The sequence below is a fragment of the Spinacia oleracea genome, chromosome 5 (assembly GCF_020520425.1).
Source record: "Spinacia oleracea cultivar Varoflay chromosome 5, BTI_SOV_V1, whole genome shotgun sequence".
Taxonomy (NCBI): Eukaryota; Viridiplantae; Streptophyta; class Magnoliopsida; order Caryophyllales; family Amaranthaceae; genus Spinacia; species Spinacia oleracea.
In genome coordinates this window covers 126,919,652-126,933,135 of record NC_079491.1, presented here as the reverse complement: position 1 = coordinate 126,933,135, position 13,484 = coordinate 126,919,652, and the positions used below count along the sequence as shown (strand labels likewise).

The 13,484-nt window shown below is 42.7% G+C and overlaps 1 non-coding gene across 1 annotated transcript; it reads left to right on the top strand.

Annotated features, from left to right (window-relative positions):
- Positions 1 to 12,291: 12,291 nt before the first annotated feature.
- Positions 12,292 to 12,398, top strand: LOC130462355 (small nucleolar RNA R71). The gene has a single exon (XR_008922450.1). It is a non-coding gene; the product is annotated as a small nucleolar RNA R71 (small nucleolar RNA).
- Positions 12,399 to 13,484: the final 1,086 nt, after the last annotated feature.

Below are 13,484 nucleotides of genomic sequence, written 5' to 3'. Positions count from 1 at the left end.
TACAACTTAACATTAACTTAGGTGAACTTGGTAATAGTGAAATCCTCGCCACTACTCGTTTCCGTGGTCCCCAGCAGTACCTAAAACGTAAAACAAAACGGTGAGCCGAAGACTCAGTAACGAGTTACCCTAGCATCGTAACATCATTTCAATTCATTTTATTTAATAAACGGGGAGAATAGAATATAGTAAAACATTTAATAAATCAACATTTCAGAAGCATCATTTCGAAAATATCATTTCAGGAACATTAATTTCAGGTACATCGTTTCAGGAACATTATTTCAGGAACGTCATTTCATTAATCTTTTTCCTTTTAACAGTATTATTCTGGTCGTCAGGACTTTACAGGAAAACATGGTAGGACGTCTCCTACGAACAGGGGAAGCCAGTGCTTCATAACAGGGGGAGTCAATGCTCCATAACAGGAGAAGCCAGAGCTTCATTTCAGGGGGAACCTTGGTTCCATATCAGGGGAAGCCAATGCTTCTTATCAGGGGGAAACTTGGTTCCATATCAGGGGAAGCCAGTGCTTCTTATCAGGGGGAGTCTGGGCTCCATATCAGGGGAACTTGACCAGTTCTTAAACTTTCATTTATCATGTTTACATTTCTTTTAGTTGAACATTAGTCAGGAAAATCTCAATCTTTCAGGGTGGTTCAATAAACTATTAAATCTCGTTATTTCAAAAAATCATTTCTTTCAGGAATAATAATTCATCAAATCAATACTTTGCATAAAGTTGCATTATCGTAAAACAATTCAATCAAATCATACTTGTAATCCCGCAAATCATAAAACATCATTATAAAACATCAATCATTCATAAATCATTCATAAATACATTTCGAAGGGATTGCGGGTACTAGCAATAACCGTTACCTCAATTCCACAATTTGCTAAGCCTTTTCGCTGGTTCGTTCTTCCTGAGCTCCAAGTCCGAATTCTTTCAAAATATTAAATTATTGAATTAATATTAAACGATAAACAATTTAAAATCAATAACTTTGAAATAATAATTATATTATAAATCCATTTGCATAAAAATCATTTCAATTTATTTTAATAGAAATTCAGAAATAAATTATAGCCTCTATGTTTAAATAATAAATAATTATTCGTAGTCATTTTACGTAAAGAATTTTTAATACATTTGAAAATCTGAAATGGAAATTAGGGAGTTAAAAACTTACCAAAGCCCAAATATAAGGATTGGGCCAACTTTTATTAAGTTGGGTTGATTATAATAGAACAAGGAAGCAAGAGTCAGGAAGTTGGGTTTCCTGACTCCTTGCAAGTCGACAAAAAGAGAAGAGGGAGCAGCAGAGCACGAAGGAGGGAGAAGAGAAAGGGAGGAGGGTGTGGCGGTGGTCCGCGACTGAAGGGGGGGAAGAGGGAGGCGCGGTCAAGCGGCGTAGAGGAACGGCACGGCGGCGCAGGGCTGCGAACGGAAGAGAGGGCATGGGAGTCGATTGAGGAGGGAGGCAGGGGAGGCTGGCGCGGAGGAGAGGGACGCGAAGGGGGTGGGTGCGTGGTGGTTTTCGGCGAGGCAGACGGTGGTGATTGTGGTGGTTTCTATTTTTTTTATTTTTGAATTAATTTAAGAGGTAAATTTAGAAATCAAAAATCAAAATTGAAATTGGAATGTTTATTGTTTGTTGGTGGTTTGAGGGTTGAAATTCCAGTATAGTTGAACAGCTATTTATAGCAATGGCATTGAGCAAGTTACGTGATTGATGACCCAAATTGGAAGGATTTTAGATGACAAATGTAAGAAAATAGAGAAAAGTAGTGATGAGTAATGAAATCTAGTGACTTTAGGTGAGTGAATCAGCAAGCCTAAAGTTTGTAGATGTAATTAGATGGCAAACTCCATGGCTGCCAAATGCTCATGTTTACACGACAGAGAATAGGAAAAAGAGAGAAGGGTTGACTTGATTTTAATGAGTCAAAAGGGCATTTTGGTAAATCTACAATGTAGGACAAATTTTCAGAATTTTATTGCTATTTTTGAATGAAAATAGGATCACTAAAATTAATTTCCATTTATAAAGTGCTAATAAGATAAATTTAGTTTTTTAATAAAATTAGTCGTTGATAAGAACGTTTTTGAAATTATTAAAATCTTTTACATATTTGACAGGCTAAAGTCGTATTACCTAATCAAAAATAACCTAAGGTCCACTAGCTAGGTAGCAAGGGAAGTCAGGATCGAATCCACAGGGAAACAGTGTTCTTTCTACTATAAATCGACTAAACTAGACTATTGGGAAACAAGAATTGGTTGGTTTGTATGCTAAGACTACAAACGATAATCAAACAATTAAGAATTCAGGAATTAAAGGATCTAGGGAATAGGTTCACCAACAAATAACAATCCAAGACGATAAACAATCACAATAATCAACAAAACAATTAATTAGACTAGCATGCTCTCTCGAATCGATACTAATCATAGACTTAGAATTAACGGGCTCTCGCTACGTATTAATCCTAATTCCACCTATTGACACAAGCCTCAACATCAAATTGCATCTCTCGAATCTTAACTTGATATTGCCAAACTACCACAATCAAACCTGCGCAAATCTAATTGTATAGTAATAATAACCAATCAATAGGAATTAATTACAATGCCAACAATCACAATTATTCAATGTTCCTTCATGTTATTCATGGATCCCCAAACCCTAGAAAATAGATTTACTCAAGCATATTAACAATAACCAAAGCAATTAACATAATCAAAAGCATTATTAAGGCAACACAATGAATGAAATTAAGGAGCAATACCTAATTGAATGGCAAAGGAAATTGAAAGCTTGAATTTTTATTGAATTCGAAACTATGTGTTTTTAACTAAATTTGAGAGAAAAACTAAGTGTTTAATACTAGAGTATGAGATAATGATAAGTGTCTCACTAAATTAACAAAGGTTATATTTATAGTTTAGCCTAAAAACATAAGGAAAAACCGGAAAAGAATAAAGAAGGACGCGCGCGCACAACGCCTTGGGTTGTCGTCGCCCGGTGGGGCGGCTCTCCGCCCGACATGCGAGAAGCTCGAAATCCGCCCGACGGGCGCAGGGCTGCCCGACGGGCGTAGGGCGACTTTCTGGACACCTTCTCCGCGCGCCCGGTCGAGCGGCTCTCGCCCGTCGGGCGGAGAGCGATTTCTGCTGCTGCTTCTGATGGGCGCCCGGTGGGCATCGGGCGAAACTCCGCCCGTCGGGCGCCCTCTGACGAACTGTTCCTCTGCTTGCTCGCCCGATGGGCGAGGGGCAATCCACCGGGCGGAGGGCTAAGTGATCCGCCCTTCGTCCACAACACCGAGTCTAACTTCCGGGGCTCGATCATGAACATCTAGGGCTCCCGTAAGTCGACAAAAGTCGTCCCGAACTCCCTCGGGATCCTGTAGTGGCCTAAATCATCAAGAAACGGGCCTAAAAAGACCAATTTCTCACTAAGTATTCCTGAAACTCAAGGCACACTAAAATACACAGATTAGTACTAAAATGGCTCCTAGGAGCTCATTTGACGCATAAAAGTACTAAGGGACGGGGGTGGAAACAATATATAAAACGCACATATCAAACTCCCCCAAGCTAGATCTTTGCTTGTCCCTAAGCAAAGAAATCATCGATGAACACAAAACCAACTTCACCCCCAACATATTTCAAAATGAACACATGATCCAAGGTAAAATCTAACAAGTATGCATCAATGTCAACCAATCAAGTCCATTCAATTGCTAATCCTCCTTAACAATCGTCACGCAAAGCGAACCACAAATGCACAATGAAATTTAAGACTAGTGCTGACACACTCGTCACTCATTTATGTGGCGGATAAAAGATGTACCCGTTCGCTCTCCTCCCAACATATAAGTGAACAATGCCCTCCCAAACTTACACACTCGTGTGTCTAGGAAAACATACACTCAACCTAGTAGTCGACTCGGAATGTGTCATGTCATAACTTGCATTGATAAACAACTACTTTCACATTAATACAACTCTATGCACAAAGGTAGGAAGGTCTTTCAAGCTTGTAATGATAGGCTTAGGTAAGGGTGCGGTAAGTTTGGGTAAAATGTGAGCTTAAAGCCTTGGCTTTGGGGAGCATAAATCCTAGAAACAACCGCGATCAATCAACACAATGACCATAATCTCCCACTCAACACATGAATAAAAACAACAAACAACCACACTATACTTTCTTGCCTTGATTCCACAATTGTAACCAATCACTCATGAACATAAGAAATTGTAATACCGGAGTGACAAAAGCTTGATTCAACTTGAGAATAACGATTTTTTTTTCTTTCCTTTTTTTTTTCCTTGCTCAATCTCATTTTTTTTCTTCTTTTGGAACCTTCACACAAAATTTTTTATTCTCCTCATCTCATTCATTTTTCATTTCATTTTTTTCAACAACAATCATGATAAGAAGAACTTCCCTTTTCAATACTCAATATGCCCAAAATGTATCACACTACAACTCCCTCACCTCACTACTATTAGCTCCCCCAAGCTAGGCTTGGGACTAGTAACCAATGGGGAATTTACGGGCTTGTAATGTGGTTAGTCACCGAATAAATGGCACAAGCACAACATGGGTAGAAAAAGAGGGAACAAATGTATCTAATTTCATCTGAAGGCTACCTAAATAGAAAAATGCCTTCGTCCTTCACAATGTGCATGTATATGACTCATAAAACATTACTAATAGTTGCAAACCAATACTCAAAATCGACGACACACCAGGAAGCTAACACACATCCTAACCAAGTCAACTAGTCAAGCACCAAGTCCACAAGCAGTTAGTCGGAGTTGACTCATGTTTAGGCATCAAAGCAATCGAATATCAAATCATGGCTAACACATCTACATTGCCCATCATCAAATACCAAGAATCAAAACAATTTCCGCTCAAGGGGCACAGGGAAGCATGATATTGTATTCATCGGAACGTATTTTTGTATTTTTTTTTCAAAGCAATAAACTAATCTAGAAAGCATTAAACACACCAAAGAAACACACAAAAATAAAGAAATACGAAAAGAAAAGAAAAACATACCTAATATATGCAGGTAATGTGAACCCCCCCAAACCAAATCAGACAGTGTCCTCATTGGCTCAAGGGTACCGAACCATCATCATCATCAAAAGCATCACTGATGACCTTGGCCATCATCACCATCATCACCATGGCCACCTTGGCCACCATAGCCGCTGCTGCCCGCTCCAAACCCCCCGTAGTGGGTGGGCGTGAAGGTGCCCATGGAACCGGGGGCTCCGTACCCCTCTGTGGGGTAAGTAAACCAGGAAGGGTGCTGATGATCTGGGGCAATGTAGCCCTGCCTGGCGTACTGATCATAGAAAGGGAACATAGTCCTCTGGTGATCCGCGACAAACTCGTGGAAACCGAGCTCAAGTCTGCCCAGCCTCTCATGAATGGCCCCTAACTCCTCTGAAGACCCATGCTCCTCCTGTGGAGCCGGACTACCTCTCTGTCCCGACCCCCTCTCTCTACGCCCTCCCCTCCTGTGGTGGGTGCGAGGCGCAACCTCGGGCTGTGGCTAGGCTAAGGGTGCTGCCTGCTCACCTACATATATGTAATGGGGCTGACCCCTAGTAAAACTGCCGGTGGTGTCCGGGAGAGTAAAGAGAGCGTTCCTTTAGAACATCCATGACATCTGACCGGGGAGAAGTCCCCCGTACTCAGAGTGCACCCCGTAAAGGCTCCCAAAATACTCAATATCCAATAGGTTGTTTCCCCGGACCGCAGCATGGTCCCTTTCAACAAAGTTTGCCACCGCTACGGCAATGTGGGTGATCAGACCACCCAAAGCAATATCGGTCGAGTAGCGGTGGGTGGCGGTAGTAAGCAGTTGCATGGCCAAGTGATGGGCCAAATTCATCCTGTAACTGTCATCACCATCTAACAAATACCCCCCGAGCACCTCCAACTCCGTGCTCCTCACATTCTCCTTTTGGTCCCTCCCAAAGATTGTAAAAGCCATAAATCTGAACCAAACAAAGGGGACGGGGTGTTGCACGCTAGAGGCGTGCAAATGTTGCATGCTACCGGGATTAAAATCCCCAGTCAATTTCCCCCATACCTCACTATTGTTATGCCCATCCCCGGGGAACCTGTTATACTCCACATTCAAACCAAAAATAGCACCAAAATCCTTGATAGGCATATCATAATCATTATTCAACAATCTAAAGGAAACTCTAGTGACATCTTTGTAACCATTCTTTCGGACATTAAACGAGCTAAGGAATTCAAGAGTAAGATCCCTAAATGTCAACCTAGTCATGGAAAACATATGTTTCATGCCCACCCCATGAAATAATCTCCTAACATCCCTCTCAATACCCATATCATTCAAAGTTTTCTGACAAATAAATCGAGTAGGGACTATCTTCCGTAGCTTGAGGTGTGCAATGCGGGTTTGTTGCTCCTCACTAGAGAGAATCATGTTCGGGAAAGCCGAATCCGGTGCAAATTGAGGTGGTGGTGGTGGGCGGCTTGTGGAAGCCTCCTCTTGTCTCCTTGTTGCTCCCGTGCAAGTTCTTTTTGGCCTTGAACCCATTGTTGAAGATGATTTTGAGTTTTCAAAATTTTTTGGTGAAATTGGGTTTTTTGTGGAGAGTGAGGAAGAGTGAAAATGTTTGGTGGAGGTTGAAGAGGATGTGATGAGGATGATTTTGGTGTGTAGCTTGATGAATTTGAGTGAGAGATGAGGGAGATATGGAGAGTTGAAGTTCTTAGGGTTTGGGGTTTAATGGAGTATGTGAGAGAATGAAGAAGATGATTGAGAGGTGAAGTGAAGAAGAATAGAGGGGACCCGTGTGTTTTAATCCGCAATCTCTCCCTACGCCCGCCCGACGGGCGAACAGCTCGTAAGCCGCCCGACGGGCACAGGTCCGCCCGTCGGGCGAAGGGCGACACTTGACAATTTTTCTCCGCGCGTCCGGTCGGGCGGCTATCGCCCGTCGGGCGTATGACGACACTTCCAAAACTCTGCACACGCGCCCGGTCGGGCGCTCCTCGCCCGTCGGGCGTATGGCGACACTTCCAAAACTCTGTAGTGAGCCGCCCGTCGGGCGCTTGGCTGCCCGTCGGGCGGAGAGAGACTTTCTGATGGTTTCTCCGTGGCCCGGTCGGGCGGCTATCGCCCGTCGGGCGGTTTGCGATTTTTGCTCCTACGGATTTTTTCTATCTTTTCGTGCTTAGAAGCTGAACCTGTACATCATTAAACACCCAAGGACCGTAAAATGCTCTCTCCTCACCACTCATGAACAAAGAAACTAGACTACAAAACACACAAAACAAAACTAAACTATCGAAAGCAATGAAATACGGGTTGCCTCCCGCAAAGCGCTGGTTTATTCATAGGTCCCGCTCGACCTTGTTACCTTGAATATGCCGTCTATGAGGCGGAGGGGTTGAGGTGATGGACCTCAACCACTCCTACAGTAGCCCCATCATGGTACAACTTCAGACGTTGCCCGTTGACCTTGAATCGTTCACCATTCTCATTCTCTACTTCAATAGACCCAAACTTTCTTACCATAGTCACGGTGAACGGCCCAGACCACCTAGACTTAAGTTTTCCAGGAAATAACTTAAGCCTAGAGTTAAAAAGTAAAACCTTGTCGCCCACCGCGAACTCTCTATGCAAAATGTGATTGTCGTGCCACTTCTTGGTGTTTTCCTTGTAAATCCGGGCACTATCATAGGCTTGTAGTCGGAATTCATCGAGCTCACCCAATTGAAGTAACCGCTTCTCACCGGCTAGCTTTGCATCCATGTTGAGCTGTTTGATTGCCCAATAAGCCTTGTACTCCATTTCTACTGGTAAGTGACACGCCTTGCCGTACACCAACCGATACGGGGAGGTACCAATAGGTGTCTTAAAGGCGGTTCTGTATGCCCATAGAGTATCATCTAGCTTATCGCTCCAATCCTTCCTAGACTTCGCCACCACTTTCTCAAGGATAGATTTGATCTCTCGGTTGGAGACCTCAACTTGACCACTCGTCTGAGGATGGTAGGCTAGCCCAGTGCGGTGATAAACCCCATACTTGCGCAGGAGCGCGTCCAAATGCCTCTCATGGAAATGTGACCCTCCATCACTGATCAAGGCGCGCGGAGCCCCAAATCTAGGAAAAATGATCTTCTTGAACAGGGAGATAACTGTCTTAGCATCGTTAGTAGGTGAGGCAACGGCTTCCACCCACTTTGACACATAATCTACAGCAACAAGGATATATAAGTTACTCTTGGACGATGGGAATGGTCCCATGTAATCAATTCCCCATACATCAAAAATCTCAACCTCAAGGATCCCGTTCTGTGGCATCTCATACCTCCTTGAAATAGTGCCGGCCCTCTGGCACGCATCACAAGCCATAATAAAAGCCTGTGCATCCTTGAACATAGTAGGCCAGTAAAAACCACATTGCGACAACGTAGCGTTTGTTTTAGACGGTCCATGGTGACCACCATAAGGTGAAGAATGACACCTACTGATAACACCTTGAACTTCCCATTCTGGAATACAACGCTTGTACAACCCTTCAGCAGTCTCACGAAACAAATAAGGGTCGTCCCAAAAGTAAAACCGGACATCATGTAGGAATTTCTTCTTCTGTTGATATGAAAGATCGGCCGGAAGAATTCTCCCTACAATGTAGTTAGCAAAATCTGCGAACCATGGTGACTGACTGGCAAGTGCAAGTAGATGATCATCCGGAAATGAATCATCAATTGGTGTAGATCCCTTACCATCGTCATACCTCAATCTAGACAAGTGATCGGCAACCACATTCTCAGCCCCTTTCTTGTCGCGGATCTCTAGATCGAACTCCTGTAGCAGTAGTATCCATCGAATAAGCCTAGGCTTGGCTTCCTTCTTAGAGAGCAGATACTTAAGGGCCGCATGGTCAGTATAGACTATCACCTTGGATCCAATCAGATAGGTGCAGAATTTATCCAAGGCATAGACTATAGCTAGAAGCTCCTTCTCAGTAGTTGCATAATTAACTTGAGCTTCATCCAAGGTCTTACTTGCATAATAGATGGCATGTAAAACCTTCTCCTTTCTCTGGCCCAGAACTGCCCCAACTGCATAGTCACTTGCATCACACATTATCTCAAACGGAAGATCCCATTCGGGAGAACGAATGATGGGAGCCGAAATCAGTGCCTGTTTAATCCTGTCAAAGGCTTCAAGACAAGCATCAGTAAACACAAACGGGGCATCCTTGAGGAGGAGCTAGGTAAGTGGTTTAACAATTTTAGAAAAATCCTTGATAAAGCGGCGATAAAACCCCGCATGACCAAGAAAACTTCTAACACCCTTCACATTAACTGGAGGGGGTAATTGTTCAATCACTTGGACCTTAGCTCGATCCACCTGAATGCCCTTATCAGATATCAAATGTCCCAAAACCACCCCTTCAGTAACCATGAAATGACACTTTTCCCAGTTCAAGACTAAATTGCACTCTTCACATCTCTTCAAAACTTTAGTCAAATTTAGCAAGCAAGAATCAAAAGAAGTACCATAGACGCTAAAATCATCCATAAACACTTCCATGATAGACTCAAAAAAATCAGAAAAGATACTCATCATGCAACGTTGGAAAGTAGCAGGTGCATTACACAGACCAAAAGGCATCCTACGATATGCAAAGGTACCATAGGGACAGGTGAAGGTGGTCTTTTCCTGGTCATCTGGATGTATGGGAATTTGAAAGAAACCAGAATAACCATCCAGATAACAGAAAAACTTGTGACAGGCTAGCCTTTCTAATATTTGATCAATGAATGGAAGGGGAAAATGGTCCTTTTTAGTAGCAACATTAAGACGCCTATAATCAATGCACATGCGCCAACCTGTGACTACCCTAGTTGGTATCAACTCATTTTTTTCATTTCTCACCACAGTTGTCCCCCCTTTCTTAGGCACTACCTGAACGGGACTCACCCACTTAGAATCAGACACAGCATACACTATACCCGCATCAAGCAATTTCATAACTTCAGCTTTTACAACATCTTGCATGACAGGGTTCAAACGACGTTGGGGTTGGATGCATAGTTTATGATTCTCATCTAGATGTATCCTATGCATACAAAAGTCAGGGCTAATACCCTTTAAATCATCAATACTGTACCCAATGGCCTTTTTGTGCCTTTTCAACACAATAAGAAGTTGGGATAACTGGTCTGCATCAAGTGCAGTACTGACGATCACAGGGCAAAGTTGTTCATTATCTAAAAACGCATACTTAAGGTTAGCAGGAAGAGGCTTAAGTTCGGGTTTCTTTACCTCTTTAACAGAACAAACCGGCCGAACTAACCTCTTCAATTTGGTGCTCTCCGGCTCAGATTCTCCACCATTAAGAGCCAACTCCAGAGCATCCACTTCAGCACTCCAAGAACTGCTATCACCTGCAGAAGACTCACAACAAAGCACTGCCTCCAAAGGGTCTCTTTCGAGAACTTGGGAGACGTTATCACGAGTAATAAAGTCAACTACATCTATGCGATAGCATTGTTCCTCCTCTAGCATGGGACTTTTTAAGGCACTGTTTAGATTAAAAGTCACCTTATCATCCCCAACTGACAATGTCAATTTCCCACTTTTAACATCAATTACCGCCCCCGCCGTGTGAAGGAAGGGTCTACCTACTATTATGGGAATTTGAGAATCCTCCTGCATGTCTAATACTACAAAGTCTACAGGTATATAGAATTTACCTACTCTAACAGGGACGTCCTCTAAAACACCTAAGGGGTATTTGACAGAACGGTCGGCCATTTGTAGAGTGATATTGGTAACTTAAGCTCACCCATATTCAGTTTAGTACAGACAGACAAAGGCATGACAGACACACTAGCACCTAGATCACATAAAGATTTATCAATAAATACGGTGCCAATGTTACATGGGATGGAAAAACTCCCGGGGTCCTTAAGTTTAGGTGGAGACTTTTTTTGCAAATAAGCACTACATTCCTCAGTAAAAGCTACAGTCTCTACCTCACAAAAAGCACGTTTCCTAGTCAAAATATCTTTCATGAATTTAGCATAAGCAGGAACCTGTAAAATTAATTCAGTAAAAGGAACCGTTACCTGCAAATTTTTGACCACTTCCAAGAATCTGCCAAACTGCTTGTCTAGCTTATTCTTGAGTTGTCGGTTTGGGAAGGGGAGTGCAATAGGTGGTACTTGAATATCCGCCCCCTTCTTAACCTCAGTTGTAGCCTCATTCTCATTGGCTACCTTTTCAGCTTCCTTTTCACCCATAACCATCTTCGGGATTTCCTCACTGACCAGATCACTAACAGACACCCCGGAATCAACCTCAACCGGCATAGAAGGACCATCATAATTCCTACCACTCCTCAATGTAATTGCATTAGCAGTCTCCCTATTTTCGGGTTGTGAAGGAAGTTGGCCTGGTGGCCTCCCTGCAATAGTAGTAGCCATCTGTGCCAACTGTGTATCAATGATCTTGTTATGAGCAGTAAGAGCATCGATTTTTGCATCCTTTTCACTTAGAGATTTTTGCATTTGTAGCATCATGTTTCTCATCTCTACTAGCATAGGGTCGGGCTGTGTGGCTTGAGGTTGTGGTTGTGGGGGTGATGTGTGTTGTCTAGAGAACCCAGGTGGCCCGCTAGACTGTTGGTTGTAGTTGTTTCGGGGTTGGTAAGATTGTTGGTGTGGGGGTTGATATGGTTGTGGTGGTGGATGTTGAACTTTGTGAGGGTTTTGGATATTGTTGCTCCTGTAGGAAAGCAGAGGGTTATTTTTGTAGCCCTCATTGTAAGAGTTGGAGAATGGGTTGTTTTGTTTGTAGGATTGAAATGCATTACATTGTTCAATAGAGCTCCTACATTCCTATGCATAATGACCAGACATTCCACAACTTTCACAAATAGTAGCAGGTTGGGCACTCATAGCAGCTACACTAACAGGTTGGGCAGATTGAGCATTGGCCGCTTGCATATTATCAAACTTATAATGTAAAGCAGTCAATTGGGCAGTTAATTGTTCAATAGAATTTAAATCATGCTTACCACCCCTGTTAGATAGACCTCTAGGATTTCCATACTGGGCATTGTGAATGGCTATCTCCTCAATCACCTCCATAGCTCTAGGCACCTCAAGTTGCATGAACCTCCCACTGGAAGCCGAATCCAACAAACATCTAGACTCATTGCCCAAACCATTATAAAACTGCTGAATCAAGAACCAATCTTCCAAACCATGGTGCGGGCATTCTCTTTGCAAATCCTTGAATCTCTCCCAGACCTCGAACAAACTCTCATCCGCTTGTTGTGAGATACCTAATATCTGACCCCTCAGACGAGCCGTTTTCTCAGGTGGAAAATATTTAACATAAAAAGCAAGAGCCAAGGATTCCCAATTATTGATTTTCAAAGCCGCCCGATTCAACCCATTAATCCACAATTTAGCTTTCCCACTCAAAGAGAACGGGAAAAGTATCTCCATAGTCTGCTCCGGAGTCAATCCCTTTTGCTTGATGGTGGAGCAATATTGGATTAAGGACTGAATGTGAAGATTCGGATCTTCACCTGGTTCCCCACCGTACTGGCGTCTCTCGATCATCTTAATCAATGCAGGCTCAATCTTGAAGGTCTCAGCTGCAATAGAAGGCATGATCGCCTTTGGTAGCACGGACAGACTTGGCTTAGAATAGTCTGTAAGCCGTGGGGTAGGTGGCGGTATCAGATTTTCGTCACCCATCTCTATCTCTGAAACTGAATCTGTATCTGAAGGAAAAAGATCGCCAATATTATGACCAGAATCAGAGTAATTCCCACACTGTGCAATGAAAGTTCTTCGTCTAAGAAAGGTTCTTTCGGGCTCAGGATCGAATGGAGTAAGATTACTAGTACCAACGGTCCTGGGCATAGACAAAGACTACAAAACAATGTGAGATCCGGTCTCAAGGAACGTGAGTTCCTTGAGTAGTAACAAACAATAATCTAGGATAAGCAATCAACAACAGAAAATAAAACCGTTTCCCCGGCAACGGCGCCAAAATTTGACAAGCTAAAGTCGTATTACCTAATCAAAAATAACCTAAGGTCCACTAGCTAGGTAGAAAGGGAAGTCATGATCGAATCCACAGGGAAACAGTGTTCTTTCTACTATAAATCGACTAAACTAGACTATTGGGAAACAAGAATTGGTTGGTTTGTATGCTAAGACTACAAACGATAATCAAACAATTAAGAATTCAGGAATTAAAGGATCTAGGGCATAGGTTCACCAACAAATAACAATCCAAGACGATAAACAATCACAATAATCAACAAAACAATTAATTAGACTAGCATGCTCTCTCGAATCGATACTAATCATAGACTTAGAATTAACGGGCTCTCGCTACGTATTAATCCTAATTCCACCTATTGACACAAGCCTAAA